The 19,599-nt window shown below is 34.6% G+C and overlaps 1 pseudogene; it reads left to right on the forward strand.

Annotated features, from left to right (window-relative positions):
• The first annotated feature begins 7,981 nt into the window (after positions 1-7,981).
• LOC125106865 (ethanolamine-phosphate phospho-lyase-like) lies at positions 7,982-19,342 on the forward strand (annotated as a pseudogene).
• The last annotated feature ends 257 nt before the right edge of the window (positions 19,343-19,599 follow it).

The following is a 19,599-nucleotide window of genomic DNA, read 5'->3' on the forward strand; positions in this document are numbered from 1 at the left end:
AATTTGAGAAAGCAAATTGACAAATGTGTCAGTGCTTATTTAATTGCCATTCAACTTTAATACATGCTGATATATGCCTGTTTTGATTCTAGTTTAGCATGCCATTAGGAAATAATGTGCTTGTACATATTCATTGTTATAACTGTCCTGTTGCAACAACTGGCTAGCAGTAATGCCAAAACAAAGATTCATTACAAACAAGCTAATTTATTTAAGTAAGTATCTCACTGTGTGACCCCATAATCATTCAATTTGACATACCAGCTAAAGTGCTAAATAATTCTCCCACTACATCATTTATTTTTTATAAATAAATAGCGAGTGTGCGCAATCTTGCCCTCTCTGCCTTCATCCCACAATTCATTGTTATGGTCATATCTAAATCCGTAAGTTGGTGGGCACACACTACGGCTAAGTGGGTGTTTGCATGTCTACTGAGCAGCTCTGAAGGCACGTATTGACAGAAGCACTAATTAGTCAAGAATATTTCAAAGCAAATAATTGGTGTGGAGACTTTCAGCAAGCTTGCTCGTAAAACTAGACATATAATTGGTAATATAGATCATCAGGTGTTGCTGTTGTCTTCTCAAAATCACATAGGCAATTCTAAGCAATCAATTCTGAATTGATATATGCTGCAAATTTTTTTTTGAAATAACAAACCAAACTAGATTCACACTACTAAATAGAAGGTGAAAAAAGGGCAAATTTGCAATATAGTGAAGTTAAACTCACCCTCCCTCCTACCCTTCTACCCAGAATCTGTAAACTTCTCCTACATTTGTGGAGTTCTCTTATTTTGGTGATATCTATTCTGCATAGCTATCTCAAAGTATACTGTTTAAACAACAATATATTATTTTCATGATTTTGTGGATTTTGTGGGCTTCCGAGGTTCAGTTGACCAGTTCCTGCTTGTGATCTCTCAAGGGGATGCAGTCATATGTTAACTGGGACTACAATAGTCTTAAAAGATTGACTTGGCTGGATATCTAAGACAGCTTTCTCACATGGCTGACGACTGAAACTGACTGTGTCAGCTGGAAGTTGAATAGAGGCTTTTAATCAGATCATCTACACATGGCCTCTCATGTGTCCTAGACTTATCATTTTATGAGAAATGGGTTTATTTATTTTAAAAGATTTTATTTATGTATGTGAGAGAGAGATGGAGGGAGGGAGGGAGGGGCAGAGCGAGAGCGAGAAGGACAAGCAGACTCCCAGCTAAGTGTGGAACCTTATGCAGAGCCTATTATGGGGCTCACAACAGAGCTTGACCCCAGGACCCTGACATCATAACCTGAGCTGAGCAACTCAATAGTAAATGTCCCAGAAGACTCAAGTAGAAGCCACAAGGAATTTTTTCTTTCCTTTCTATCACATCTTATTGGTAAAGAACAAGTTGCAGAATCAACCAGATTTAAGGGGTAAACTCTACAAAAGACAGATAAATGGAGAGGGAAACTGGTATTGACTACTAGATCTCTTTTACCCAGCTTGGGAGAAATGGCACCAAAAAGAAGTTGAACATGCCAAATACAGGCATACCTGGGAAATATTATGGGTTTAGTTCAACCACTGCAATAAACTGAGTATCACAGTAAAGCAAGTCAAATGATTTTTTTTTGTTTCCTAGTACATATAAAAGATATATTTATACATACTGCACTCTATTAAGTGTGAAATAGCATTATGTCTAAAAAAACAATGCACATACTTTACTTAAAAATACTAAAAAATACTAATCACTACTTGAACCTTCAGTGAGTCATAATATTTTTGCTGGTATTGCATCTTGTCTCAATCTTGATGGCCACTGATTGTTGAGGGTGGTAATTGCTGAAGGCTGGAGTGATTGTGTCAGTTTCGTAAACTAAGACATGATGTTTTCTGCATCCATTGACTCTCTCTTTCAAGAATGCTCTCTCTGTAGCATGCAATGTTGTTTGATAGCATTTTACCTATAGTCAAACTCTTTAAAAATTGGCATCAATCCTCTCAAATCCTACCACTGCTTTACCAACCAAGTTTTTGTACCATTCTAAATTCTTTGCTCTCATTTCAACCATCTCCACAGTATTTTCACCAGTAGATTCCCTCACAAGAAACTACCTTGCTCATGGATAAAAAGTAACTCCTCATCCATTAAAGTTTTATCATGAGTTGCAACGATTCAATCACATCCTCAAGCTCTGGTTCTCATTCTAGTCCTCTTGCTATTTCTACCACATCTGCAGTCATTTCTCCCACTTAAGTCTTATACCCCTCAAAGTCATCCATGAAGGCTGGAAACTTCTCCCAGGCTCTTGTTCATGTTGATATTTTGACCTGTTCCCATTAATCACAAATGCCCTTACTGGCATCTAGAATGGTGAATCCTTTCCAGAAAGTTTTCAGTTTATTTTGTTCAGATATATTAGAGCAATCACTATCTATGACAGCTCTAGCCTTCAAAATGTATTTCGTAAATAAGACGACTTTGAATGTTGAAATTACTCTTTGATATTTTCAAGGCTTCAGAATGGATGTTATATTAGCAGGCATGAACATACCATTAATCTCATTATATTTTCTCCATCAAGGCTCTGGAGTGACCAGGTGCATTTTCAATAAGCAGTTATATTTTGAAAAGAATCTTTTTTTCTGAGAAGTAGGTCTCAACAGTGGGCTTAAAATAGTCAATAAACCATGTTCTTAACAGATATGTTATCATCCTGGCTTTTTTATTCCATTTATAGAGCAGAGGCAGAGTAGGTACAGCATTTAAGTTAAGGGCCCTGGGATTTTCAAAATTTCCAATGAATATGGGCTTCAACTTCAAATCACCAGCTTCATTAGGCCCTAACAAGAGTCAGCCAGCACTTTCAAGTTTTGAAGCCAGGCATTAACTTCTCCTCTTTAGCTATGAAACTCCTAGATGATATCTTCTTTCAATAAAAGGTTACTATATCTACATTGAAAATCTATTGCTTAGTGTAGCTACTTTTCATTATCTTAGCCAGAACTTCTGGATAATGTGCTGCAGTTTTCCCATCAGCACTTGCTGCTTCACCTCATATCTTGATATTATGGAAATAGCTTCTTTCCTTAAACCTCATGAACCCACCTCTGCTAGCTTCAAGCTTTTTTTTTCTGCAGCTTCCTCACCTCTCTCAAACTTCATCAAATTGAAAAGTTAGGGCCTTGCCTCAGTTAGGCTTTGCCTTAAGGGAATGTTGTGGCTGATTTGATCTATCTAAACTGCCAAACTTCTCTATATCAGCAATAAGGCTGTTTCACTTTATCATTCACATGTTCACCAGATTTTAATTTTAATTTCCTTCAGGGACTTTTCCCTTACATTCAACCTTGGCTAACTGTTTGGCATGAGAGGCCCAGCTTTCAGCCCACCTTGGCTTTCAACATGTCTTCCTCACTAAGCATAGTCATTTCTAGCTTCTGATGTAAAGTAAGAGACACGTGACTCCTTCACTTGAACACTTGGACACCATTACAGGGTTATTACTTGGTCTGATTTCTATATTGTTGTGTCTCAGGAAACAGGGAGGCTGGAGTAGAGGGAGAAAGATGCAGGAACAGCCAGTCAGTGGAGCAGTCAGAACACAAACCACATTTATCGATTAAGGCGGCCATCTTATATGGGCATGATTTGTGTCACCCCAAAACAATGACAATAGTAGCACCAAAGATTACTGATCACAGACCACCCTGACAAACACAATAAAAATGAAAAGTCTGAAATGCTATGAGAATTACCAAATGTGACCTGGAGACATGAAGGGAGCAGATGCTATTAGAAAAATGGCACCAATAGAGTTGTTTGAGGCAGGATTGCCACAGACCTTCAATTTGTAAGAAGTGCAGTAGCTGCAAATTGCAATAAAGCGAAGTACCATAAAATGAGGTAAGCCTATACTTATTTTTTTGATCACTTGTTTTTAGAGCACAGACATATGCCTTAGACTTATCCAAAACATAGGGCAGCCCTGGCCTTAGAATCTGTAGCTAATAGCCCAAGAAAGTATTGCTATAGAAAGTCATTTCTGGCAGCGGTTTCAACAGTGGCAGCATCACTTATTTTTCAAGGGCAGCAGGTCCTACATCGGTGGCAGTGTTGGTCTCCAGTGAGTAAGTCAGTATGGTCAGAGTCAGGGCACAAGTAGCAGAGTCTAGTCCTCAGCCATAACAGAGCAGGCTTAATTCATCTGTGTCTTCAGATTGGATGTGAGTCTGCCCTTGTGTTTTCTGAGTCTCGCCCATTGGCTTTTCAGTGGTTCTTTTTGCCACCAATGATTTTTAATATACTCAACTTTTGCAAAGTTGTGAAACATATTTTTATAAGGTTAACTTAAGCTTTTTACTCTTTTGCCTTTAAATGTTTTGCTTTTATTTTTTACTGTTAAAAATATTTTAGAGGAATCCTGACAGAAAAACCTGAGTTAGTGGACTGAGGAGTATAATTTTGATAATACTGAATCATCTAAGCCACCTACTAAGGCCGGAACACTAGATAAGTGTAGGATTTGTGTTGCCAGGAGCGAAGAGTGAAGGCACAGACTGATCAATGAAAGTAAAACAAAAGGAAATGCTCCAGGAAAGATTCATCGTAAAGTATTTGTGGCAAGTTACTTAATGATTATACATCAGATTTTTCTCACAGTATGAAAGTTGTAAAATAAACACCATAGAGCAAAGTACGAAGAGCAAAGGCATATTGTGATTTTAACTCTTGTTCTGATATGCAAGGAAAAAGTGCCAATAATATGAAGCCAATTTGGAAGGCAGAGCTGGATGTAAAATAAAAGGGGGAAAGCTTATAACAAATACCACTCGAGTCCAGTAGCCAACTGCAGCTACTTCACAACAAACACCATACAAGCCGTGAGCATGCCACATGTTTGAATACGATTCTAGAGTGCTGAATTTTTCTGACCTTATACTCTTATATGGCTTATCTCACAATGAATAAACCATTTAGAAGTTCAGAATACTTAACATCAGATGAGTGTGTTTGTTTGTGTGTGTTCAGGAGGGAGAGGAAGAGAGAGGTAGAAAAAAGAGTTAAGAGTATAAAATGTTATGAAGAACCAAAATAAAAAATGTAAATTTCATTCATGTAAATCTCTTTCTATTTTCAGCAGCAGGCCATTTACCAAAGCATGAATATCAAGGTATCAATTAAAGTTCCAATTAGAGCATAATATTTCCCCCCAAAACAACACTTGTAAACTGATCATTTTCCCCAAGGAGGTTGCTCATTAAGTTTCATGAAGGAGTTTCTCAGTTTTGGTAAGACAACTGAAGACTAGTAAGTGAGAATAAATATCATTATTTATTATATTATTATTATATTAAGAATATTAATATGTTATATTAATATAATATTAATAATGTTAACTGAATTAACCTATGCCTGAATTCTGAAAAATAAATTATATTTTGAAAATTCTTCTATTCCTTAGGGGGCCGTGACCATGACAAAAATATTTTTTTTTTAAAGATTTTATTTATTTATTTGACAGAGAGAGATCACAAGTAGAGAGAGAAGCAGGCGGAGAGAGAGGAGGGAGCAGGCTCCCTGCTGAGCAGAGAGCCCAATGCGGGACTCGATCCCAGGACCCTGAGATCATGACCTGAGCCGAAGGCAGCGGCTTAACCCACTGAGCCACCCAGGCGTCCCGACAAAAATATTTTTTTATGTCCTCTACCATTCCTTCTGAGCACTTCTCTCATTAGGCATGAAGTATGGTTAGTAAATATTTATAATGGTCATGTTAATATCACTTTGGAAATATGGTGAAGAGTAAAGAAGGTCAGGATGTCTTATGAAGTCACTAGCAGAATATGGATAACTTATGTCTCTAACATTGACAATCTTTAAAAAATTGACTCTTAGTGATGCTCATGTAGGTATTTATTTTAATGAATGAATTATATAGAAATATTTTTTTTTGCTGAAAACCAAGAATGAACCATTATATAGAAATATTTCAAATTAACTGGCTAATATAAATGATCAAAACAATCTCAAATTCCCCAAATAATTGGCAAATTCTGTTAAGATGAAGCAGCTATATTAAATACTTTTTTAAAAAAAACTTTCATATGCTGGGGTCCCTGGGTGGCTCAGTTGGTTGAGCATCTGACTCTTGATTTCAGCTCAGTTCATGATCTCAGGATCATTAGATGGAGTGCCATATCAGGCTCCGTGCTTAGTGTGGAACCTGCCTGGCCTGCTTGGGATTCTCCCTTTCCCTCTGCTCCCTCACCCCCACCTCAAAATAAAAACAAAACCAAAATCTTTCATATGCTTATAATGAGCCAGGTGTTCTATTTAGTTAATTCTTAAGATAACCTTTATATGTCTGGGTATTATTATTAGTCCCTATCTTACTTAAAAGGAAATTAAGACTAGAGGGAGTTAAGTAACTTGCCAAAGATTACACTCTTTAGTGTGTGGTTGAGCCAAGATCGGAATGTGGGTAGTTTGGTTCCAAAGTCAATCTCTTCAGACCTCAATGTCCTGTCTTAAAAGAGATCACAGCATGTGGCACCTTCTTCACAGGTCTCTGAATGCATTTATGAAGATTTACTGACTTGAAGTTTTCTTTACTTCCATTCTTCATTAAAAATTGTTCAATTATTTAACATTTCCAGCACTGAAGAGTGCTTTGGTTATTGAAAGAAGGTTTCTACATGGGACATGGAACAAAAAGATCATACTTTGAAACAAAAGCCCTATTTTGATTTGAGAATGTGGTGAATCAATGGAATAACATTTATAATTGTATTTTTATACCTGATATCCTCTGATTATGATACTATTAGATCTTATAGAAAGTCAAGAGGGCTCGTTAGTCTAAGAAGGTAGTCTCAAAGCCTTTGTTATTTATGTCATATTCCTTCAGAGAAAAAATACTATATGTTTACTACTTTGTTTATTCTAAAGAAAGATCATAAAGTATGAATATATAGGAGTAACCATTTGGGCATTAGCATTTTCCAGTTTGCTTGCCCAGCTTACACAATTTAACTGGAAGACAAAATAAGAAATCTTATTGTAGTGGCATAATCCAAAATATAATTATCTTTCAACTCAGGAAATGTCTGGCCATTAGATAATTTGAACAGTATATAAATTAAGATTTAGGTCAGGTAAAACGTTATTTCCCTTTTATTTCTAAGTATACTCATCTTCTTTAAAATAGGAACAAATCATTATTTAGCTTTTAGAGCAATTTTTAATTTTTATTTTTACTTTGATGCTTACATTGACCCTCCCCAGTTGCTCCATAATCCAATGATGATATCCAGCTCAATCCCCCCTTAGAGATGGTCTATAAATATTGGAAAATGTTATTAACAGTACTATAACTTTTTAAAGTATGGATGTTTGGTTGATGTTATCTGTAGAATATACCAGTTTAGCTAGTTACAATGTACATAGTATCAACATTTTTGTACAGAAATTTCATCTGAATTTAAACAAAAGTTATCAGTCATTATCATTCAGCCACTTAACATGTAGTCTAAATTCTAGGGGCAAGTGACATCAGAATGAACAAAGCTCATGCTTCAGTGGAACTATACTATAGTAGAGAAGACATTCACAATTTGAGTACATATGATTTGTGTTTATTATAAATGCAATATTAAAAATTAACAAATAAGAGTGGTGGGATGGCAATGATACTTTAACAGATGCAGTTACTGGAATCCTCTCTGATAGGAGACATTTAAGCATATCTGAATGAATGACACTGGTCCTCTGACAAATTGGGAAATGTGGGACAAGAAAGATAAAGTCTTACCATGAGAAAAGCTTAGTGTTCAAAGGACAGCACAAAGACCAGGTGGCTGAGTAGCATGAGGTAAAGGGGAAGTTGTAAAAGATAAGCAGAATGATTTGAAATTTCATATCACACACACACACACACACACACACACACACACACACACACACCACCCATATATAACCATAATGAAAAGTAACCTTTCCAGTGACAGGTAAGAGGCTAACTTTGTAGTCACAGAATCTCTAAATTATAAATTCGTATCTCTTCCCATCAAAAGACACATAAAACACCACAAAACTCACTATTAGAACATTATATGATATGATATGCAGACATCATAATTAAAGTATGACAGGGCGCAAAAAGACCAAATGATAATAGATGGGTGCTTCTGATGTCTCTATATTTCTCAAAGATAAGATGTGACTGGATATTCAAATATGACCTCATATCAGTACTGCAGTATATTTTTAATTGGTCATCACACCTTCGTTTCACTCCTTCTCAAAGGCCACTAATGCACACATCAGTTCGTCTTTTTAAAGTTTCCTTTGGGTAATATCTTTCCTTTGCAGAGCATATAGATAAGAGGTTAAGACCTTAGGTGCTGATAAACTCAAATATATTGTTACAAAATAGCACTTTTAATATAAGAGCCATGAAAATAACAATAGCAAACTTTTAATATGGTCTATATACACTTATAAACATCCTACCTGGGACCATTTCACTTAATTCCTACAAAAATCCCATGAAAATAGTTTTTAATGACTGTTTTAATGTCATTTTTTTCTACATGAGTTAAGCTGAGGCAGAGAGATTATCCTTTTCCTTAGTGAGTGATTGGGTTAAAATCTGAACCAGAACTTTCAGGCTTCAGAATCTGTGCTTTAACCACTATACATATGCACATACATATATTATTATTTTATATATGTATGTATTATTATATATGAATATATTAATATATGAGTATATATTATAATGTATATTATCTCTATAATACCATGTTGAGTAGTATACCATTCTTAATTATTTGTGATGATTCCAGAATTGCAAAAATATTTTCTTTTCTTTTTTTTTTGCATGAAGTTATCTCTACTCTTTCAGAACATTATTTTGCGTAGAGATTCTAGACAATGGGATTAGAATATCTAAAGACAAAAACACATTTAAATCTCTTGATGTGTGTGCTGTTTACAATGTTTTTGGCTTACCATTTATTATATGTAAAGCCACATGATAATCAATAACTATATTGCCTAAATATTTCAATAATATATTCTGTCTGCTAAGGCTCATTCCCAGAAGTTGGGCCAGTCTCCGTATTTTGCCATAGAAAAGCTACAGTGCAGGTGGTAACATGTCAAGTCGGCATGTAAGAATGAGTAAAACCTTAAGGGCTTGAAGGAGAGAAGTGAATAGTACTCCAAATTGAGAATATTGTGAATGTTCTCACTTTAGGAAAACATCCACATGTATACCACCTGTTCTTTGATAGATACCTCTATTTTTAAAGAGCTAGATAAAAATTTAAAGATCAATGCATTTCAAAATCACAATGTTTTAAACAACCTTCTTTTTCTTGGAATGATCAACATAACAATTAACTTGAGCTATTTTATGTATTGCCAAAAATATTGTGCATCACTTAGACTAAATATATTGGTCTACATTTCCTGGTCTACATGAATGTGACAAAATAAGTGCTTTTCCAGAATGTCAAAGCAAATTATCAGTCTTTCCATAATTTTTAATATTTAATGTCTAGTGACTCATGTTGACTGATTTTTGTCACGATATATTATTATATGTGTTAAAAATTAAGAGTGGTGCTGTCAGGAAACTTCATGAGGCATTTAACATATGAGCGAATGCTTTCTATAAATATATCCATGCATTCACATTCACATCTTTACTTATCTCAGATGAAAGCTTATGGAAAGAGCTTCATTAAAGCATTATGAAAAAGATATTTACTGAGAGAAAGACAAAATGATTAATACATAGCAGTCATGAAACACATTGGAGCTGATGGTCTTGCCATGAAAAGGAGCTATAAACTATCTCTGCTTGAAATGGTGGTGTTCGTTAATGTAACAGCGCCCTCTATGATCGAGAGTATGCAATAAGGAGAAGAAGAATACTTTTCTTTGAATAGCTGAGGAAACCTGATTGTTCCATGTAAGTTTTTACACATAAAGGTAAAATTAAGTTCTTGTTTATCCATCAATTTTATAGTCTGGGTCCATAAAGCCAAAAGGATACTGTTAAAATTTTATAAGCAAAAAAAATGAAATAGAATTTTAAATCCATAGTTTTTCATTTCTTTGGAGAACAGCCATTCACCTAACACGCTTGAATAATAAAAGCAGAGAAGATTTTGAGTAGGAAAATAAGACATTTTAATACTTAAAATTAATATTAAACATCTTCAAAATAATAGAAAAATATTTGACTATGACATAAACCATAAGCATAAATTATAGGTTTCATTTGTAATGCATCTTTTTTTTTTAATTATAAGGAAAGCCTGCTGAATTATATAGAAACCTTCTACAAGGGAGATTTTAATCATACAGATAATACAAGAGGAACAGGTGAAATGCACTCTTTTTGAAACTACTCTCCTGAAGGAAAGTCTTTTTGCTTCCTACACTTTAGTATCTATCTATATGTGTCCATCAATTTCCCAATGTAAATCTTCCTATTCTTTCACAAACTTTATTCTCAAGGTGTTAAAGATGAAAATTAGAGTAGAGAAGCCCAAATTTGTTAAGCGCTACTTAAATAGCAATAGTTTTAAATGCTTATTTTTATTAGTAATTTGAAAAGTTTGATCTTTTAGGATACCTGTTAGCTTCCATTAATTATTGTAGGCTATAAGGACTTATAAATATTAGATTATTTGACATAAAATGAAATGCACAAAATGGAAGTTTTGATTGAGGATTTTTATTCTAAATTTTTCATTTTTGCAACTGTGGGCTAAGTATATTGCTAAGAATAAGAAGAAAAAGAAGTTAGAAAAAGTGGATTGGGCAAATAAGGTTGAAATTTTTCATAAAGTGTTTCTCAAACTGGAAAATGGGAGTGGCTTTACGATGTCTAAAGAATATCAAATGTTTCTGTCATACACTTTAAATTTTACACAGTTAAGACTTTTAAAGTACTATGATACTTTAAAGAAATAATTCTGCCTTTTTTCTCCAAAACTGTCAAACTTCTTCTACATCATCTATAACATATTGCTACTGCAATTTGAATGTATAACATTTTAGATAGCAGAACAGACAGCCAAACTTTTCTTTCTTAGCAGAAGAAAAGTTAAATACAAATATATACGAACCCAACCTTGTGACTTTCATCAAATTCATTAATAAGTTATAACATAACTAATAACAAATTATATATAGACATAGCTAAAATTGTCAGGGTGTTTAAGAATAGAACTTATTCTGAAATTTCTTTCTGCCAGATATCAACATAAAGTTGGAACCTTTCAAATCTCCAAATACCACTTTTTCAAAACGAATGCGGCCTGAAAACAGAGAATATGAATAAATGGCCCATGTTTTTGTTTCGAAAATGTGATGGAAGAAAGAACTATTTGGCAAATTATAATTATATTCTAACTTTAATATTTAGAGAATTATTAAATACATTGAATGTATTTCCCTTTTCAAAACCAAAAAAATAATTTTAAAAGCAGACACTTTACAACTTAATATAACTTTAAAAACTAAGAAAAACAGAAATGGAGCAAATTCATTTATTTTCTCTTTCAAGGGTAAGGAAGAAAGCTCAAATAATAATTTGAACTTTTTGTTTTAAATACTGTGAGCGAGTGTCAGCATTTACAAATGAAATATTATAAAGCAAACTTCTCTATACAAGAATAAATTGCACAGTACAAAAAAATAAATGCACAAATAGTTCCTAAAGTAGGTTGTCAATTTGGAAGTGATCATCTTATAAATTTTTTAGTAGATTAATAGATATTTGGGGGAAAGAGAGATTCACTAACCACTCATTAACATGCTATGCAGTCTTTAACTAAATGTGACTATATCCCTATAATACTGAAAAGAAAAATGCCCAAAAAGTTAAGGAATTCATTGTTCAGGAAATAGTACTTATTTGTAGATTTTAAAAATCAGGAAAAATACCCCAAACCATCAAATTTAGTCCCAACTGTAGGTTAAGCAGAGCTGGACACACTCTAAAATCAAGAATGCTTATAATCAATGATCTGGCAAAGATGATGATAGAGAGTCAAGGCTAAATTAGTAGACAAGGACTAGAAACACAGTGAAAAAGACTTATAGTACCTGCCCTCCATCTGACTTCCTTGTTGCTAGATCCTAAATCCTCAGCTCAGGCACTCATCCTTGTTTGTTCCCTATTCCAGCTTCTTCTATCTGGTCTTTCCTTGCCACAGTTTATTAATGTTGCAGCAAAATGACCTTTCAAAACCATCAATCCAGATAATAAGCTCCATGAGGGAAAGGACCCTGACAATGACAAATTCACTGCAGTCTAGCTCCTAACCCATGAGCCAGCGCCTGGCACACAGCACACAAAGCAAGCCTTTAATGAATATTGTTGAATGAGTGAATGAACAAATAAAAAACCTACTCATTGCATTCCCTTCAGCAGCACCACATAAATTTCAACTGTATTAATGCGACTTAGAAGGCACTGCATACACATCCTTTTTAAATCTCTGCCTCCATGCGCTCCTTTCCCGCATAATGGACTCTAACATACAACAACAGTGTACTTCTTTTAGTTCCTTAAAAAAAAAAAAAAAAAAAACTCTGCTTAATTTTCCATTCTTTTTATTTACTTTCTCTCATCTAGAATATTCCCACATTTTTGCTCTCCTCTTCCCTCTCAACTGCCCCTCTTAAGGCTAACACCTACTATCTTTCAGCTTCAGCCCTCTGACAATATATCACCTCAAAGCTCCCAAAATACCAAGGACAGACGTCATGCTGAATTTAGCACAAAATATAATGCCAGGGACATGATGTACTCTCAACAAATGTGCACTGAAGGGACATAAGTAAAAGAAATGTTAATGGATTGATAACTGGTTGCTTCATTTGTTGATCAAAGTTAACTCACTTTAACACTTGTTTTGAGATTTGACTATTGCCCTCATGACAAAAGTTCGTACAATTCAGGCCTTCTAACAAAGTTTCCAGGATAAAATTGGTGCCTAGGAAGATGAGGATCATATCTTGTTAATATTCAATAAAACTGTTACAAACACAGTGCAAATATTCAGACATGGATATAAATTCACATATATTCATAATAATTGCAGATGAATTTAATAAACAAACATCACTGATTGACAGTGTGTCAGAATAGGACAAACATGGAACCTCAGTAATACATCCACCTGTGCTGGAATCTCAGGTTTACCAATTCAATTTTTCTGATCTTAAGCTTGTTATGTAATATCTCTGAGGCCCATTTTCCTCATGTATAGAGATAAAAGCAACTTGTAGAATGATTGGAAGGAATATAGAGGCTAGAAGGGTTAAAAAATTGGTGTCATTATTTCAAAGTCCATGTGTTAAAATCTATACCATAGAATTTTATTTTAGTGGAAAGGGTTATTAACAAATCAGAGAGTGTCCCATTCAAGAATACCATAGTAGATATCTTGATAAGCCTGTTTTCCTATTTAAGGAGATAATTAAGATTTGACCATGACTAATTACCTTAGAGATAGGTTTCCTGCTTCTATTGCAAATTAATTTGTGTCACATAAAGTGCACTAAAACATGCATTAAATCAAGTATTCAGTGTCTGAAATCAATTCATCTCAAAAAAAATTAAACACTTGTAAGTGTATCACTGATGCCTTTTATAATTTTTTTTTTAATTTTACCAGAGATTATATAAGATTTTTGTATGGACTTGTCAAACATTTAATCCTTAATCCTTTACTCAACTGGATTTAGAGCTAAATATCTAGAGTGAGTCTATGGATTAAAATAGTCTCAAACTATTCACAGTGTTTACTTTAGCAGGTTAACTAGAATTATTTCTAAAAGGTATCTTATATTTCAGGCACAATTCTAGGTCCTAATGATGTAACAATGAACAAAAAGGAGAAAAATGTCTCTACTTTCATGACAGCTGAAAACATCACCCATTTATTATTTTGGTTCTGCAGGCCAAAAGTCTGACTGGTGTTGGCTGGGACCTCTGTTTAGGTTCTCACAAGGATGAAAAACAAGATGTTAGCAGAGGTATGTTCTTATCTGTATACTCTCTGAGAAATAATCCACTTCCAAGATCATTCATACTGTTAGCAGAGTTCATCTTGTTTTTGTAGGACTGAGGTCCTCTTTTGTTTACCATCGGCCAAGGATCACATTTAGCTCCTTGTGGCTGCTCCTTACACATAACCCATTCCATCTCCAAAAGCAGCAATAGCACATCAGATTCTTCTCTCAATGTGAATATCTCTTTCTGTTCTTCTACCAGCCAGAGAAAACTCTGCTTCTTAAAGGGCTTAGCTGACAAATTCTACCTGGAGAGAAGGATAATCTCTTTCATTTTAAGGTCAGCTGGTTTGAGATTTTATGCATCTGTAAAATCCCTTCACAGCAGTATGCATGTTAGTGTTTGATTAAATAATCAACAGACAGAAAACTTGGGAAGAGGTCATGTGCCCTAGCTTCTGTCTACTGAAACAGGAGGTACCAACTTTAAGATTTTATTTTATTTATTATTTATTTATTTATTTATTTATTTATTTGACAGACAGATTACAAATAGGCAGAGAGGCAGGCAGAGAGAGAGGGAAGAAGGCTCCCTACTGAGCAGAGAGCCCGATTCGGGACTCCATCCCAGGACTCTGGGATCATGACCTGAGCCGAAGGCAGAGGCTTAACCCACTGAGCCACCCAGGCACCCTGGAGGTACCAACTTTAAAAAGAACTAAGTTAAATGCATATTGTATCAGATGATGGTAAGAGCTGTAAGAAAAACAAGTATTTTGGCTGTAAGAAATGATCATGTGGAAAAGTATTGCAAGTTCACATTCTATAGTTTGAAACATAATACACACCTAGGGAGACCTGGACTTCTGGAGGTGACAGGCTAAAAAGAACACTGAGAATCCCCCTGGAGTTTAAAGCAGAGCAGGAGTGGGATAGTGCTGAATATGTCAGAGTAGAAGACAGAGGGAGAAATCTTAGCAGGAGCATTTAGTGTTTTATAACTCCACTCAACTTTTATCAGCATTTGTTCATAGGCCAAGGAAGGGCAGCTTATAAAAACATATAAAATAAGCTGTACCAATATAAGAAAAGTACAAATAGAAGCTGTAGCTATCCTCAATTACATCTTTTTCCTATAAACCCAAGTGTGGTGTTAATTACTCCAATGCGTGTTCTTGTACTGAAAAAGAAACCATATTTCCAAAATTGGGTGAGGACTCACAGAACAGATAAACTGTACCAAGCATGACATACAAGATAAACTAAGCCCAAGCCCTTTAACATCAGTTTACTTAGACACATTCATTTGGGGCTAAAACACAGACCACATACCCCAATAACTTCTATAGAGACATATATTTAAGCGTAAGAGCACTCATCTTCCAATGGCTCCTTATTTCACAAAATCCATTCAATACCTGTGAATATCATTCCATGACTCATTTCAGCATCCAAGATGTTGTGAAATAACCTTTCCTGACTCCCCATTTTAAGAATCCTCACGGTTCCTCATGGCTTGCATTTTCCTTTGCTATAGCAAGCTAATTAACCTAACAGTAGAGTGTTCCTAATGGTCTCAGGCTGGTGAAGCCTAGCAAGTTGAGTACCCACCAAGATTTAGGCAGTACCTCAGTGATACTAACAAGAAGCTTAATCCTACAGTAGTGTGCCCATGTGAGATGCTTGGGAGTTTTCTTCTGCCAAGGGCCATCCTATCATGAGTATGAAGTTTTATATTTAATCTGAGCTCCAATTATTTCACAGAGTTCTCAGTATTTGGCTTTCATCTCTGTCCTAAGAGTCCCCCCAGACTTCTAAGTCATTGGTCAAATTTGTATACATTTGTATGCATTTTCATTTATGTGGATCTTCCATAACAATAATTTGCCATCAGCCATCCTCTCTATTTGCCTATTGTCTATAAGACTTTGTCTCTTAACAATAACAAGGCTCAATAAATGTCTTTCTGGCCAGATAGTAAATATTTTAGACTCCATGGGCCAGTCTTTGCTGCAACTCAAATCTGTACTGCAGTATGGAAACAACCACAGACAAAATGTAATAAATGCATGAGGCTGTGTTCCAATAAAACTTTATTTGCACAAAGATGTTGGTCTGGATTAGTCTGCTCACTCGCTGTAAATTGCTGACACCTGTTTATAAGTTGAAGTTCAAAGGATAGGAGACAGACTTCAGGAAAACTGGCCTCTCAAGTAGATTAGAAGTTGACAGTTTCAAAATCTCATGTCACACTAGTGTGTCACCCTAGAGTCTTTGGACAAATGATACATAAATTTACCTTTTCAAAAACCTTGTAAGGATATTCCTTAGTATCACCTTTATATTCCTGAAATTATTTGACTTAATTCCCTCTGCTAGGGCTAGAGGCTTCTTCAGCTACTAGTCTTTGGCCAGGTTCTGGAGATATGTGGTTTCACAACTATGTCTTTACTGACTATTCCAGTTCTCATGGAGTTTTTAAAAACTGTGTTCTTTCCAGACTAAAAATCTGCTTCATTCATGTTTCACGTTACAATCCTAACTAATATGCAAATCCCTCTAACTGGCATAATTTCAATAAGGGCAATTTGGAATTGTAGTGACAGTTAGAGGAACTTTTGATATGAACAAATTTGTTCATTTGAGATGCTCCATAAAACAAGCACTCAATGAATCAAATTTTAAGGTCTCTTACAATCTGTTGGAGCTAAAATTTGAATTGATGAATTTTTTAGGATTTATATAAATTTAGAATAAAAAATAAGGAAATTTTTTTAATTGTTTAACTTTCAATGCTTTACATATTTTGACTCTTGTAAATAAAGCTTTTTTTTTTCCCTTCCTAAAACAGCTCTGTAAAAGGCTAGATAGTAAATATTTCTTTTGTAAAAAAAAAAAAATTCTAGAGTCACCTGGGTGGCTCAATCGGTTGTCAACTCTCTATTTTTGGCTCAGACCATGAATTGAGGGCTGTGAGATCGAGTCCTATACTGGGCTTCATGCTGGACAAGGAGCCTGCCTAAAGAGTCTCTCTCTCTCTGCCCCTGTCCCCACAAAAAAATATTCTAATCTTCAGTGAATTAAGCTAATAGTCTTGGTCTTTGTTAGAGATAAGGATATATATAAACATATAAACATAATTTAAAGTGTTCTAAAATATGATTTGTGAATATAAGGGTTTATAATGTGTGCTAACAAAAGTTAATTTAATATTTCTGTTAAGTAGTAGGCTCTTTTTAAAATGAGAGCTACTAATATGAGTTTTTAAAACAACACTTTATGTCTTCCTAATTTTACCACAATATAAATAATATTCTACTTTGTATAAGACTAATAATTGTAAGAATTCTTTATATATTTTAGATATTAACCCTTATCAAATATGTGGTTTGTAAATATTTTCTCCCATTACACAGGTTGTCTTTTCATTTTGCTGATTATTTCTTTTGCTATGGAGAATCTTTACAGTTTGATGTAGTCCCAATTGTTTAGTTTTGCTTTTCTTGCTTATGCTTTTGCTGTCAGATCCATGAAATGCTTGCCAAGAACAGTGGGCACCTGGGTGGCTCAGCGGGTAAAAGCCTCTGCCTTCGGCTCAGGTCATGATCTCAGGGTCCTGGGATGGAGTCCTGCATCGGGCTCTCTGCTCAGCAGGGAGCCTGCTTCTCCCTCTCTCTCTGCCTGCCTCTCTGCCTACTTGTGATCTCTCTCTCTCTCTCTGTCTGTCAAGTAAATAAATAAATAAAATCTTGGAAAAAAACAAAATGTAACAGTAAGTAATGAAGTATCATTGAAGATGTACAGTAAGTGCAGAGGGTATGAATGAAATGAATTTTGTGTGCCTGATTCATAGTAATTGAAAATACTGAGAGATGGAAGCAATGAAATGTGCTTAAAATTTAACAAAATTGGCTAAATATAATAAATTTATTCAGAAGGGGTAAAAAAGGATTTTGACTCCTTTACTGCAAATTGTTAAATCTACGATATGCAAATAAAAAAGGAGTTAAGTAGAATTTGAGCTTTCTCTTTGTTAAATACTAGTTATTCTGTGCCCAAGGAACAGTTTCTTTTTAAAATAAATATATTTTTAATTCTTTGTACCTTTTTACATATTTATAAATTATCTTTAATAACTATTATTGATTTTTGTAAAAGTTAAAAGTGCCCAATATTATAGACACTTATTGCTGAGTGCATATGTGCATGTGTGTGTGTATTTTAAAATATTATGTGTACTGTTCCTTGCATAATGAATATTATAACTTATATCTGGATACCTGTGGCTTATGCTTATATCTTTTTCCTCTGACAGTCTTTTTATTTTATCTTCCCCAAATTTAGGTCTCAAATTAAAAATAATAAAACTTGTCTTCTATACATAAAATAGCTGTTTTCTAAATGGCCACTGCTAACACAAAGCTATACTACCTTACTTTATTAAGGGATGGGAAATTAGAATAATTAGGTTTATCTGTCATGCTCTAAATTTTCATTAAAAATTAAGCTGAGGCTTTAGACAAACTGAGAAACATTTCTGGAGCTTCCAAATGCATGCCTAGCAACTTGTTCTGGACACTATCACAATGAGAAAACCAATGGACAGTGGCCACCCAACAGAATAAGAGGTAGCAACTAAAGAAACTCCAGCAGCTCTCATCAGCTCTAGGATACAGTATTTCAATACTGTATGGAAGAAATCCAGTATTTTGTGCTGTTTATTTGGTTGCTCTGATATAATTGTAAATGAAGACCTTTGAGGATATGTTGCAGGAGAGGGGATTATCTTACTAATAACTTACTGAGTTACTAATAAACAGAAAGCTAAACATACTTTGATACGAGATATCAGGAGTGTTAGCCTTTTTATTAAAATCGACTTAGGGATGGTTAGAAAAGGACTCTGGCCACAGCCAAAACTCAACACATCATCTACAAGATGAAAGAAAAGCAAGCAGATCTCAGTGCTGATGGACCTCATGGATATGCTTAAAACCACCTATGCACTTCATTGAAGAAGATACAAAGTTTATGGTAAACCAACGTGATGGAATTTTAACAGCTTTAGGAGAAGCCACAGGAGCTGAAATTGAAAGTGTTATCTCTGAGAATACTCCATGCAGAACAAAGAAAAATAACGAAGCACATTCAGAATTGTTCAATGATGGCATGGGTGACTCTAAAGAAAATCCCAGCAGGAAGAGAAATGGATTGTGCACAGATAAACATTCACTGCTCAGTAAGAAGCCCAAGGCACAAAAGATTAGCATTTTAAAGCAAGATAAATGTCCAGGGATATAGCATATGTGTGGATTGGTCTCTTCCATTAATATCTCTATTATACCATCAAAAGTAGAGTTTTAATTCTGTTTAGATTTGTAAATAAAGAGGTAAATGAGTAATAAGAATAAACAAAGTGATAATTAAACTGTGGTAAGATTATTAGTTCAATTTCTAGCCTGTTCATTTCTGACTTGAGATTTCTGGAAGTACTTAACTTGTTCTACAAACTTAAGCCTCAAATTGAATATGAAGTTGCAGTTTTACTTCTCATATTA

Source organism: Lutra lutra, chromosome 8 (genome assembly GCF_902655055.1).
Source record: "Lutra lutra chromosome 8, mLutLut1.2, whole genome shotgun sequence".
NCBI lineage: Eukaryota > Metazoa > Chordata > Mammalia > Carnivora > Mustelidae > Lutra > Lutra lutra.